General features: G+C 35.5%; 1 protein-coding gene across 1 annotated transcript in view; it reads right to left on the minus strand.

Moving 5' to 3' along the window:
* FAM13B (family with sequence similarity 13 member B) overlaps positions 1-11,501 on the minus strand; it is a 231,591-nt gene extending 220,090 nt beyond the window's left edge. Inside the window, exon 1 of the mRNA XM_031953314.1 lies at positions 11,419-11,501. The gene's annotated coding sequence lies outside the window, so the exon portion shown is untranslated. The remainder of the gene's footprint in view (positions 1-11,418) is intronic.
* Between the last annotated feature and the right edge of the window lie 3,575 nt (positions 11,502-15,076).

A 15,076-nucleotide genomic window follows, 5' to 3' on the forward strand; every position in this document is an offset into this window, starting at 1 on the left:
TTTCTCAACTGCGCAAAATGAAGAGGAGGGGTTGGAATGTGGATATGTCAAATACCCTGGCCACGACTGTCCCAAACGGACCTAAACAAGGTTGAAATGTAATTGGGAAAATTTAGAAATAAACAAAAAAAATAACAGAACATAGGTAATGTTAACGTATAGTTTTCACAGTCAATATGCAGCCCAGAAGGATCTTGATCTATGATTTAGTGGAACCCTTTTCTGCCTGAGTTTGAAACCACTGGACTAAATGATTTCTGAGGATCCTTTTGATTCTAAAAATTATTCCTGAACCCTCAGGAGTCAGAGATAGAGAAGAAAAAAGGAGGAGAAGAGAATTTATGCTAAAGTGTTTAAGGTACAGATCGTGTCCTATACAAAGCATTATAGATTTAGAGCTGGATCAAAAGACTGAAAAAAATTTTAAATATTGGCTCCTCAATAATAAAAATATTTTGAAGTAAAACATAAATCTTAAATATCTAATAGGAAAAAAATCTGACCTAGAAAATAGATTGAGGAGAGAGAAATTAAGAATCATGAGTCTACCTGAAAGTCAGGAACACACACACACAAAAAAGATTGTAGACATCATATTTCAAGAAATTATAAAGGAAAACTGCCTGGATATATTCCAATAAGAGGGAAAAGTAAAAATTCAAAAAATCCACCAGCCATCTCCTGAAAGAAATTTCAAAATAAAAACTTCTAGGATTATTGTAGTCAAAATCCAAAACTCTAAGGTCAAGGAGAAAATACTGCAAGTTGCCAGAAAAAAAAGGCATTAAAGTACCATGGTTCCATTCTTATGATCAGACAACATTTAGCAGCCACCACTCAAAAGAACAGAGGACTTGGAATATGATATTCTAGAAAGCAAAGAACCTAGGATTACAATGAAGAATAAGCTAACATGGGGGAAATGGATATTTAGAGAAATAGAAAACTTTCAACCATTCCTGATGAAAAGATCAAATCTGTCTAGAAAATTGAACATTTAAACACCAGAGAAGCATAAAAAGATGTGTGTATAAATGTATGTACATAAACACATACATGTAGGAGGAAGGATGTCCAGATGTTTGGGGGGGATGAGGAGGTATGGGGGGAGGTGTTTGTGTGTGTGTGTGTGTGTGTGTGTGAGAAAGAGAGAGACAGACTGACAGACAGAGACAGAGAAAGACAGAGAGAGAGAGAGAGAGAGAGAGAGAGAGAGAAGAAAGAGAGAGACAGAGACAGAGAAAGACAGAGAGAGACAGAGAGACAGACAGACAGGGAGAGAAATCATAAGGGTCTAAAAAGGTGCTGTTAACATTATTATCTGGGGAAATGATACATGTACTTCTCAGAAATTTGTCATCACCCAAGGTCTTATAGGGAATCTAATTCAACAGAGAGCCTCAGTATGATTTTACTGGCTCTGGATAATCTCAAAAGAAGAATGAAATGAATATGGAAGAAAAATGCACTGGAAGGGGAGGGAAGATAGAGGAAGAATGGGGAAAATGGTCTCACATAAATTAGGCACACAAGTAAGAATTTGTGCAATGGAGAGGGCAATGAGGGAGAGGAGTGGTAAATACTTGGATCTCACTCTCATCTGAATTGGTTCAAGGAAGTAAGAATAGATATACACATAAAATTGGGCACAGAAATTCATCTTATCCAACAAGGATGTATGAAAAAAAAGAGTTAAGGGGAGGGGGAAAATAAAAAGAATGGTGAATTAAGAGAGACAATGATCAGAAGCAAAATAGATTTTTAAAAAGATGATTGGGTAACTGAAAAAAAAAAGATAAGTATAATAGAGTAGAATGGAGGGAAATACGCAGTTAACAATCATAACTGTGAATGGAAATAGGATAAACTCACTCATAAAATGGAAGAGGTCTATAGAATGGATCAAAAACCAAAATCCAATAATATGTTCCTTATTTAAAAACACACACACACAACTTGAAACAGAAAGATAAACAGAAAGAGGCAAAATTAGGAACTAGAACAGAAGAGTTCCAGTGAAGGAAAAAGAAGACAGGAGTGGTAATCATGATCATCTTAGACAAATACAAGAAAAAATAGATCTAATTAAAAGAGATAAACAGGGAAACTACATTTGCTAAAAGTACATTTTACTACAATAGATAATGAATAAATAACAATTCTGAACATGTAAGTACCAAATGGTAAAAAAAGAAAGAGGAGAAGAAAGATAAATTACCAGTATCAAAAATGAAAAAGTAAATTTACAACCAATGAAAATAAAATAAAAGCAATTACTAGAAAATATTTTGTCCAACTATATGCCAATAAATGAATATTTTAAAAATGTAAATTGCCCAGATTAACAGAACAGGAACTAGATTATTAAAATAACTCTATCAAGGAACTATCACAAAGACCATACACTATGCCAAGCTGGATTTATACCAGGAATATAGGATTTGTTCGGTATTAGAAAAAATAAATTGGACTACTTGCCATCTAGGAAAGACGGTGGTGAGAAGGGAGAAAAAAAAATTTTATATACAAGGTTTTGCAAGAGTGAATGTTGAAAATTATCTATGTATATGTTTTGAAAATAAAAAGCTTTAATTTTTAAAAAAGAAAGATGATAAGCATAAGTAACCATAACTATAATGAAAATAGCAAAAATCATATTATTTCAACGAATTCAGAAAAGAGCTTTTAACAAGATATAACACAATACAACAAAATATGAAATACAACTATTAAAAATACTAGAAAATACAGGAATAAATGGAACTCTTATTAAAATGATTAGTAGTATTTACCTAAAACCCAAAGCAAGTTTTATGTCTAATGGAAATAAGTTAAAAGCTTTTCCAATAAGATCAGGGGTGAAGCAAGGATCTCTTATCAATATTACTATCCAATATTATACTGTAAATTTGCAACAATTTTTGTAGTAATAAGACAAGAAAAAGATATTAAACGATTAAGCATAGGAAATAAGGAAACAACACTATCACTCTTTGCAGATGAAAATGTTATTTTAGAGAATCCTAGAAAGTCAACTAAAAAGACTAATTAAAATAATTAACAACTTCAGCAAAATTGTATAATATAAAATAAAACCATACAAATCATCAGCATTCCTGTATATTATCAACAAAACTAGTAAAAAAAAAAAAGAAAGAAAGAAAGAAAGAAAGAAAGAAAGAAAGAAAGAAAAGAAAGAGAGAGAGAGAGAGAGAGAGAGAGAGAGAGAGAGAAATTCCGTTTAAAACAACTACAAACACTATAAAATACTTGGAAGTCTACCTGCCAAAAACACATGAACCCATATAAATACAATTACAAACACTTTTCACACAAATAAAGATAGATCTAAATAACTGAAAAAATCTAATATTCAGAAGTAGGCCAGACCAATATAATAACCACATCAGTATAATCACAATCAATATAATCACAGTCTACCTAAATTGATTTACTTATTCAGTGTCATACTAATCATATTACAAAAGAATTACTTTCTAGAACTAGAAAAAATCACAACAAAATTCACCTGAAGGAACAAAAGGATAGAAATATCAGAGGAATCAGTGAAAAAATGGAAAGGATGGAGTAGAACAAATTTCAAACTGTCTTGTAAAGTTGTAATTATCAAAATAATTCTGGACTATGTAAGAATAGAGGGATTAATCAGTGGAACAGATTAGTTACATAATATACAAAATCAAATGACTATAGTAACCTAGTGTTTGATAAACCTAAAGATCCTAGCCATTGGGTCACTATTGGATAAAAACTATTGGGAAAACCAGAAAGTATTCTAGCAATCCTAGCATAGATCTAGCATAGATCAACATTTCATACCATATACCAAGAGAAACTCAAAATGGGCATATTATAATTTAGACAAAGGGTGACATCATGGGCATATGAAAAATATGAAAAGCAAGAAACTGGGGAAGAAACCTTTGAAGAAAATGTCTATAAAGGGAAATGGGTCAGATTTACAGAAATAAGAGTCATCCCCATTTGAGAAAAGATATGAATACACAATTTTCTTTTTTTTAATTATAGCTTTTTATTTACAAGTTATATGCATGGGTAATTTTACAACATTGACAATTGCCAAACCTTTTGTTCCAGTTTTTCCTCTCCTTCCCCTATCCCCTCCCCCAGATGGCAGGTTGACCAATACATGTTAAATATGTTAAAGTATAAATTAAATACAATATTAGTACACATCTTAACAGTTATTTTGCTGTACAAAAAGAATCGGACTTTGAAATAGTGTACTATTAGCCTATGAAAGAAATAAAAAAGGCAGGCAGACAAAAATATAGAGATTGGGAATTCTATGTAATGGTTTATAGTCGTCTCCCAGTGTTCTTTCTCTGGGTGTAGTGGCTCAATTCATTACTGCTCTATTGGAACTGATTTGGTTCATCTCATTGCTGGAGATGGCTACGTCCATCAGAATTGATCATCATATAGTATTGTTGTTGAAGTGTATAATGATCTCCTGGTCCTGCTCATCTCACTCAGCATTAATTCATGTAAGTCTCTCCAGGCCTTTCCGAAATCATCCTACTGGTCATTTCTTACCAAACAAAAATATTCCGTAATTTCAAAGAAAAAAATCTAACAGACATAAAGAGGGAAATGCTCTAAATCACCATTAATGAAATTCAAATTAAAAAACAAAATTTAAAAATCCATTGTCTAAAATGACAAAGAAGGGGAAAATGACAAATGTTCAGGGAGATATGAGAAAATAAACCCATGAGTTTACTGAAGAGCTGTGAACTTGGAAAACTGTTAGGAAATATGCCCCAAAGGTTCTGCATACTCTTTGACTCAGTGATAACAATACTATGTCTATTCTCCAAAGAAAGAGAAAAAGGAGACATAAGTATAATAATATTCATATCTATTCTTTTTTGGTAGCAAAGAATTGGAAACTCGGAATGACTAAACAAGTTAGGATATATGAATGTGATCCAATACTGTTGTGCTTCTGGGATAAGAACTCACTATTTGACAAAAATTGCTGGGAAAATTGTATTATGGCTGAAACTAGGCATTGACCAACACCTAACACTCTATACCAAGATAAGGTGGAAATGGGTTCATGATTTAAACATAAAGAGTGATACTATAAGCAAATTAGAAAAACAAAAGATAGTCTACCTCTCAGATTTGCGGAGAAGGAAGGAAATTATGGCTAAAGAAGAACTAGAGTGTGTTATGAAATGCAAAATGGATCATTTTGATTACATTAAGTTAGAAAGGTTTTTTACTTATAAAATCATTGCAGACAAAATTAGAAGGGAAACAAACAACTGGGAAAAAATTTTTACATCCAAGGGTTCTGATAAAGAATTCATTTCTAAAATATATAGTGAATTGACTCAAATATATGAGAATAGAAGCCATTCTCCAAATGATAAATGGTCAAAGGATATGAACAGACAATTTTCATATAAAGAAATTAAAACCATTTCTAGTCATTTGAAAAAATGCTCTAAATCACTATTGATGAGAGAAATGCAAATTAAGACAACTCTGAGGTATCACTACATACCTCTCAGATTGAATAAGATGACAAGAAAAGATAATGATAAATGTTGGAGGGGATGTGGGAAAACTGGGATACTAATATATTAATTGGTGGAGTTGTGAACTGATCCAACCATTCTGGAGAACAATATGGAACTATGTCCTAAGGGCTATCAAAGTCTGCATATCCTTTGATCCAGCAGTGCCTCTACTGGGTCTATATCCCAAAGAGATCATAAAGGAGGGAAAGGGACCCGTATGTGCAAAAATGTTTGTGGTAGCCCTTCTGAAGTGGCAAGGAACTAGAAACTGAGTGAATGTCCATCAGTTGGGGAATGGCTGAATAAGTTATGCTATCTGAATGTTATGGAATATTATTGTTCTGTAAGAAAGGATAAGCAGGATGATTTTAAAGAGGTTTGGGGAGACTTATATGAACCGATACTAAGGGAAGTGAGAAGAATCAAAAGAACACTGTACACAGCAACACCAAGATTACATGATGATCAACTGTGATGGACTGTGATTCTTTTCAACAATGAGGTGATTCAGGCCATTCCAGCAGACTTGTGATGAAAAGAGCTATCTACATCCAGAGAGAAGATTATGGGAACTGAATGTGCATCACAACATAGTATTTTCAACTTTTTTGTAATTTTTTTTGTAATTTTTTGCTTGCTTTTTGTTTTCTTTCTCATTATTTTTTCCTTTTTGATCTGATTTTCTTGTGCAGCATGATAATTGTGGAAATATGTACAGAAGAATTGCACATGTTTAAAATATATTGTATTACTTGCTCTCTAAGGGGATGTTAGGGAGAGAGAAAAAATTGGAACACAAGGTTTTGCAAGGGTGAATGCTAAAAACTATCTATGCATATATTTTGAAAATAAAGAGCTAAAAAATTAATGACTAAAAAAAAAAAGAAAAAGAAATGTTGAAGGGGGTTATTTTAGAAAAACCTAGGAAGACTTGTCTGACTGACACAAAGTAAAGTGAGCAGAAAGAGAACAATTTATATAGTTATAACAATATTGTAAAAATAATAAACTTTGAAAGACTTAGTAAGAAATTAGGAGAACAAGGAATAGTCTGCTTATCAGATCTTTGGAAAAGAGAGGAATTTATGGCCAAAGAAAAACTAAAGAACATTATGAAATGCAAAATATTCAACTTTGATTACATTAAATTAAAAAGATTTTGCATAAACAAAATCAACACAAACAAGACTAAAAGGAAAGCACTGAAAAAAATTTTTATAGTATTTCTGATAAAGGCCTCATTTCTTTTTTTTAAATTTTCAATAATAACTTTTTTACTTTCAAAATACTTGCAAAGATAGTTTTCAATATTCACCCTTGCAAAACCTTGTGTTCCAAATTTTTCTCCCTCCCTTCCCTCAATTCCACTCCCCTAGACTGCAAGTAATTCAATATAGAACTTGTGCAGTTCTTTTAAACATATTTCCACATTGATCATGCTGCACAAGAAAAATCATATCAAAATGTAAAAAAAAAAGAAAACAAGCAAGCAAACAACAACAACAAAGGCGAAAATACTGTGTTATAATCCACATTTAGTCCCCATAGTCCTCTTCTGAACACAGATGGTTCTCTCCATCACAAGTTTATTGGAATTGCCTTGAATAACCTCATTATAGAAAAGAGTCGAATCTATCATAGTTGATCATCACATAATCTTGTTGCTGTGTACAATTTTCTCTTGGTTCTACTTACTTCACTTAGCATCAGTTCATTTAAATCTCTCCAGGCCTTTCTGAAATCATCTTCCTGATCATTTCTTATAGAACAATAATATTCTATCACATTCATATATCATAACTTATTCAGCCATTCCCCAGTTCTTTGCCATTTCACTCAGTTCTTTGCCATTACAAAAAGGACTGGCACAAACATTTTTGCACATAGGAGTTAAAGGTCTCGTTTCTAAAACATATAAATAACTGTGTTAAATTTATGAGTGCAAGTTATTCCCCAAATTGTGATGACTGCGTATTTTAAAATCAGGCAGAGTCAGGAATTCAGGTTAGGGGAAAATCGTCAATCTTTATTCTCAGTGAAGAAAGATCAGAGGTGGAAAAGAATGGGCAATAGCAATGTGTGCAGCTGAGTCAAGAAGCTAGCTAGACCAGAAGCCACACAACCAGCAGCTACGAGCATGGAACCCAGACTCAATCTGCCCCAGCCTCTCTTCCTGTCTCTCTGCCTCTACCCACCAAAATCGTCATTTCCTATACAACACATCAGGACTTGCACAGAGAGTGGGTGGGGGCCATTCTTTATCCAAGCATGTATATTAATAGAGTATAGTCCAATTACTATTTAGCCTCACGTGCTTGGGACCTCAGTGCATCAACTCAAGCCTCAGCCCATTACACCAAATAACAAATGGTCAAAGGATATGAACAGAAATGTTATCTATAGTTACATGAACAAATGCTCTAAATCATTATTGATTAGAGAAATGCAAATTAAAACAAGAGGTACCGCTTCACATCTCTCAGATTGGCTAATGTGATAGGAAAAGATAATAATAAATGTTAGTATTTAACATGTATGGGACTACCTGGCATCTAGGGGGAGGGGATGGAAGGAAGAAGGGGAAAAAGTTAGAACAGAAGTTTTTGCAAGAGTCAGTGTTGAAAGATTACCCATGCATATGTTTTGCCAATAAAAAGCTATAATAAAAAAAAGAAAAAATAATAAATGTTGGAAGGGATGTGGACAGTATGCATACTGGTGGAATTGTGAAATAATCCAATCATTCTGGACAGTAATTTGGAACCATGCCCAAAGGGCTATAAAATTGTGCATAACCTTTGATCCAACATTGCCACTATTGGATCTATATCCCCTCCCTAAAAAAAAAAACCATAAAGGAAAGAAAAGCATCCATATTGCAAAAATGTTGGTAGCAGCTTTTTTGTGATGGCAAAGAATTGGAAACTGAGTAGATGCCCATCAGTTTGGGAATAGCTGAATAAATTATAGTATGTGAAAGTAATAGAATAATATAGATCTATTTAAAAACAGATGAACAAGCTGATTTTAGAAAGACCTGGAAAGATTTACATGAACTGATGCTGAGTGAAAAAAAAGCAGAAGCAGGACTATATTGTACAAAGAATCAGCAAGATTGTGTGATGATCAACCATGAAAGATTTGGTTCTTCTCAGTGGCTCAGTGATCCAAGGCAATCTCAATAAACTTTGGATGGAAAATGCCATTTGCATCTAGTGAGAGAACTATGTGAATGTAAATCAATATGTGTTGTATTCAATCTATTTTTATTTTTTTTCTTTTTTCTCGTGTTTTTTTTTTCATTTTGTTCTGCTTTTTCTTTCCCAACATGATTCATAAGGAAATGTGTTTTTAAAAATATGTATATGTACAACCAAAAATTAATTTTTAATTAAAAAAAGAAAGACTTGCTAACCCTGATCAACACAATAACCAATCACAATTCCAAAAAATTAATTATGAAATATACTATCCATCTTCACAAGAGACAATGGAAGAACTCAGAGTACAGAATGAAACATTTTTTTCTATTTGATTTCTTTCTTTCTTCGAAATATGGCTAAGATGGAATTTGTTTTGCATATCTATACATTTTAGTAATAGGATTTATTTATCTTGTCTTCTCGTGGGAATTAGAGGATGGAAGGTGAGAATTTGAAACTGGAAATAAAATAAATTAAATTTAAAAAGTAAAGTTGAAAGAATCCTTAGTGTCAAATCCAATCTCTTTGTTTACAGATGAAGAAATCATGACCCAAGGATGTTGCGACTTACCTTTGGTTACACAAGTAGTAAATAACAAAGGGAAGTCCTTTTATTCCAAATCAAGTGCTGTGGCCACTGCAACACATTGTTTATGTTCCACCACTATCTTTCTTTCAGAATCAGGGTAGATGCACGTGGTAGAATCTTAATAAATTGTTGTTAGAGTGAATTTGGAGGATGAAGGACAGTTAAGAATTTTTATGGAGTGAAATTGGTGAAAATGGAATCATATGAGCAAATCTTTCCTTCTAGAGCTAGCTAGAAAATCTCCAGACCTGAAATAGCATTTTTTTTTTTTTGTGAAAGACTCTCTCTCCAAAGGAAAAAAAATTCTCAGTCACAGTCAACTACACAAGTGAAGGACAAAATTGGAGTGTTGTATTGGGTAGGTCCTTAGGACAAACCATTCCCCTTCTAGGATACAGTCCCACCCCTCAGTATTGGAAGAAGCAAAGATTGATTTTCACCAATCACTTTCCCTAGTATATAGGAAGGTCTTAATGAATTCTTGTTGACTGACTAACTGTTCTGTTCCTCACACTCTCTGTCAACACACAAAATACCTAGAAGACAGCAATGAGTTATCCTGGGGATTATCTGATCAGGAGATTGTTGATGAGCACTTTTCCACCCAGATGGCAAATAGCTACCAAACTTAACATATTCGATACCAAATACGAATACCAAACAACATTTTTTCCTTCTCCCAAAATCAGGTCTCCCTCTCCACACAATTTCCAGTCTTTTTTTTTTTTTGTCTCCTCTCTCATCCTTATCCCCCCTAATCAATCAGCCACATCATTAAAAGAAGTTGCATATTCCCTTCCTTTCTATCCTTATTACCACCACTGAGTCCAAGCCAGGGATTTTCCCTTCTCATGTTTTCCTAGATCATTTTATCTGGAGCGCCCCTTTATCTCTATCACATTTTACCTTGTATGGAGTGAACCAAAAGTTTTAGTAGTTTTAAGCTTTATTAACTTTGGGAGTATATAACTCCAACTTTATTAAAAAAAATTCATTTGAAAGTTTCATCTTTTTCATTTCTTTTTCACATATTCAGATTGTGAATTTTGAGTAATAAAATTTAAATTTTAATGAGACAGGGTTATACAGTTTCTGGATGACACTTTTTGATGGAGGAGATCCTTTTTTCTAAGCCACCAGGTCACCTGATTATCTCTTCATTAGACATTTTTCCTGTGGGATCATATTATAACAATTGTATATGTATCAAAACCTCAGTTTTTAGTTGATCTTAAAGCTAGGGTTACAAATTACCAATTTTTTAATCACTGAGTAGCAGCTGATGAATACTTTTACAAATTTTGAAAGTCAACTAGAGTAATATATAGCACAAGACACCGGTTATGTTAATTCAAATAAGCAACAACATCTATCGTTTTTTAAAATAGATAATTATTTTTGTAAGTTTGTTGCTTTTATATTTCCGAAGTTAAGAACATCTTTAAAACATCTTGAATTTTCCTGCTTCACATTCTTACTGCAGTTCCCCCATTAGATTATAAACTCCTTGGAGGACAGACTGTGTGTTGCTTTGTTAATTTGTTAATCTCAGCACCTCGAATAGAACCTGGCACAAAACATAATAAAAAACGTATCAAATTTGAGTTGATTACAAGAAAGCTGAACTCTTTTCTAATAAACAAATAACTGAGCTATCTTCTTCAGAGCAGAGATTCCTGTTTTGCTCGAAACTTTAGGATAGGGAGAGAGAGAGCCGCCCCTGACTGTTGTGACATCTCCACCGTTCCCCCCTACGAGGTTGGGCAAGCTTAGGGTGGGAGTAAAGAGAGGGAATACTAGAGGTACCTCTGTTCAGTGTCACAGCTTCTTTATCTAGTTAACAGTGATGTGTTAAAAAGCCAAGTCTCCCTCCTTCTCCGATCCCCTCCTTCCCCACTCCCAACACACCCCAGTTAGCAACACTTTGGTGTGACCGAAAGACACTCACAGTTACTGTCTAAGCAGCACCTGCTGCGCTCAGCCCGCACCCCTGCGGAAGGAGCCAGAGGCGAGGGAGAGGTATCTGGGCGAGTTTTTGCGCATTTGGGCTTACCTTCAGATGGGAAGGTCCAAATGATTTCAACTCTTGGAGCCAGGAGCTCACACAGTGTGACTGGAGACGGGGTCTGTGGAACCTTTCGCTGCTGCCTATACCCTCCAGTGTTTCTCTTGGGCAAAATCCCGGGGCCTCTTAGAATCTTACTCATAGAATGTAGAATCATAAAATAATAGAATATCTGAAAGGATCTTAGAGCTAGTGACTAACTGTCTGATCTCCATCCTCATAGTTTCGACTTCCGTCAGTCAGTCTGCTTGAGTATCACCTGGGGGTATTCAGTACTCTCACGAAAAAATCTGGCCCATTGTTGGACAGCACTAAATGTAATCTTTATAATACTGGGCGGAAAATCTCCTTTTCTTCAGCTTCTACCCATTAGACTGTCTTCTGGAGCTACATAGATTAATTCTGATTGATTCTTTCTCTTTCTATCTTCCAGTGGGACAGGAGTTCAGACCCAAGGTCAGAGGAACTAAGTAGAGGCAGCAGCATCTCAAGTATATGTTGACTGCTTTCACCCTCACGCTCCCCTCCCTGACTCCATCTCTTTTCCACACTTAACTAGGAACGAAGATCCTTACTCACTCTTTGACAGATAGTTTATGGTAAGGAATGTGACATTCACATTAGATGAGGACTATATGCAAATTCCTAAACAGGAATCAATCCCTACAGTTTTCATAGCTTTGATAGTGTTCCTGTGCCTTGTCTAGGCACTATTTGTCATGGTGATGAAGCAGTTCACTACTCCACCACTTCCCTAGACCCAAACTGGCCATATTTTCCCCCAATCTGATTCCATGCTCAAAGGTGAGGTCCTCTTCCCATCTCATCTTCAGACTCTATCATACTCTCTTGCCGCCCTCCTTCTTCAGGGTAAGTCTTGCTGACGTGGGAGCCACTTGAGATACCCATACAACCACAATATTAGCTCAGTTAAATTTAATATATTGGATGAAACTCATTGTCTATAAAGATCAAGATCTATTTCTAATAGTAGCCCCCAAGAAATCTGGTTTACTTTCCTGAAGTCTACCATGAAAAGAGTATCATCTTTACTAACCAACATTTATCAAGGGATTGCTATATGAAACATCCTTTGATGGAATTCACCACCCAACTTGGAGGGAAAAAAAGATCTGTATTTCTGGCAACTGTCCATAGCACTTTCTTCATACCTCTCTGGTTTACATATAGTCTGTCTTAAATAGTATAGTTAATACTTAAAAATAAGTCTCATTAGAGGAGGAGCTCATCCTTGAATCCCTGCCTTCATAGTAGCTGCCATTGCACATAATAGTAAATGTGTGTTGAAGAAGGAAGGATGGCATGAGGAAAAGGGAAGAAGGAAGGAAAGAAGGGATAAAGGGAAGAAAGAAGAGAGAAAAAAATTATACAAGGCCATAGCAGATCTACACAGAAAAATAAAAAGAAACAGTAAATGAATTTCTGTGAGTTCAGAAAAGAAAGAAATCATGAGAAATCAGCTTTCCTCATTAGGCATTTTTGCTTGTCATTCATAAAGTAATAAGGATCCATTTGTTATCATCAGTAATGTCTCCTAGATAAAAAAAAGTTTTGTAAATTAATTGCCTGCTTTGCAAAGTAGGTCTTAGAATCATAGATTGTTAGGATTGGAAAGGATCTTCCAGATCATCTAGTCTGATCCATGATTTTTGCACATGAGAAAACAAAAGCCTAGGAAAGCTGGTTGCTCTGCCCTTCCAGGTTATATAGCTGGTGAAACCAGCATATGAACCCACTCTTCTAACTCCCATCCCAGGGCTCATTCCACTAGGCATCTTCATCTTGGAAAAACTGCTCCCCTCAAAAGATGCAGAAATAGTCTGGGGTTTACCCTTGAATAAATAACATCTATTGTTTTCTCCATGGTTCCCTAGACAATTGATCAATCAAGAAACATTTTTTAAAACAACTCCTTTGTTCCAGGAGCCACAGATACCAACACAAAAATGAAACAGTTTGTCCTCAAGAAGCTTCCATTAAACACTGACTAGGGTGCCTACTTTGCACAAGGCAGATTTCTGGGAATGGGTGGAATGGATTGTGTTCAAATGAATATTCCAAAAAATCATAGACTTTTACAAATTTAAAGAATCTCAGGGATAGGATCCAATCTTCTCCCCCGCCCAGCCCCTGCCACCTCTTTTATACTTGAGGAAATGAATCTGTGGAGAGGAAATGACCCACAATGTATGGTAGATCGTGGTATAATCCATGGTAGATCCAGGTTTCCAGCCCAGTTCAGTGATTATTTATGAAACGGAATTGAAATGAAGGCAGTATGACACTATAGATCTACATAGAAACTCAGGAGGAGAATGACTAGGAGAATCCTCCAAACTCTGCCTAGGAAAGCCATTTTAATATCTGACCCAGTCCAGAGGCCAGTGAGATGTTAGAAGTCATTCTAGGAGTTGAAAATTAGACACCCAAAAGAACCTCCAGACAGAGCCAAGTGGGATCATGACTATGGCTGAAGTTGATCTCCCTCCCTGGGGACCTCGAGTTTGTCTGATTGTGGGGAGGGGGAAGGAAGAATGTCCTGCCCAGAGACAGTGGGGAGGCTACATGGACCCTAGGGGGCCTTTCCTAGACAGCAGAAGGAATGTGTGAACCCTGTCCTCCCAGCAGGGACTGGGGGCTGGGAGAAGAGGCTGAGTCCATTAGGAACATTTAGCATTCATGACATTCTTACCCACCTGATGAGCCTGGCTCCAGCAGCCCTCCCTGGGTCCCTGGGTGCTAAGTACTCTCCAAGCCTTACTAATAAATTTGGAGCCAAGAGGGAGATGTGGCCCTTTGGGGGAGCCTGAGGCAAGCTATATTGGAAGAAGCATTAAAAAGACTTGAAAATTAAAGAGGGGAGGAAAGAGGAAGGAAGGGAATAAGCATTTATTAAAAGCCTACTAACAGGTATTGTACCCAGTGCTTTTATAAATATTATATGTTTTATATAGTATATATATTTATACACTATGTATACATAGCTTTATGTAGTATATATATGTATATACATACAAATGTATATACTTTTTATAAATATTACCTCATTTGATTTAAAACCCCAGGCCCTGGCTGAAGGAGCTTTGAATGTCTCTACCATTCCCCAGGTGAGGAATACAATTTGTAATAAAGTGATCTAAAACATTTGTTAGATACTTTATAGTTCCTCAAATACTCTTTCATACACTATTCCACTTGTGCTTCATAAAAAGTCCTTGGTGCACACATAATTATTCTCATTTTTAAAGGAGGAAACTGAGCCTCTGAGAACTTAAGAGACCCCACAATCACACAATGAGCATCTTTGGGACTCTGGGAGATCAGAGTGAATTCCTCAGAACTGGGTCTAGAACCCAAGTCTCCTGACTCCCAGGAGACTGTTATAATAGGTCAGAAGATGATGAGTCAGGACCTCAGCTTCCAGTTCCTCCTTCTCCCTGACTCACCCAGAATCCTCTAGTCACCTCCAGCGTTCCCTCCCCCACCCTGTGCCCTAGATTCTGTCACCAACAGGTGATAACCTCCTTTCTTCTCCAAATTTTATCATTGTGCACCTTTCAATTTCATACCCAATGAAGCACAGAAACAGAAGAATGGATGCTTTCTGCTCCAGACAAGACGATGA

Source organism: Sarcophilus harrisii, chromosome 2 (assembly GCF_902635505.1).
Source record: "Sarcophilus harrisii chromosome 2, mSarHar1.11, whole genome shotgun sequence".
NCBI lineage: Eukaryota > Metazoa > Chordata > Mammalia > Dasyuromorphia > Dasyuridae > Sarcophilus > Sarcophilus harrisii.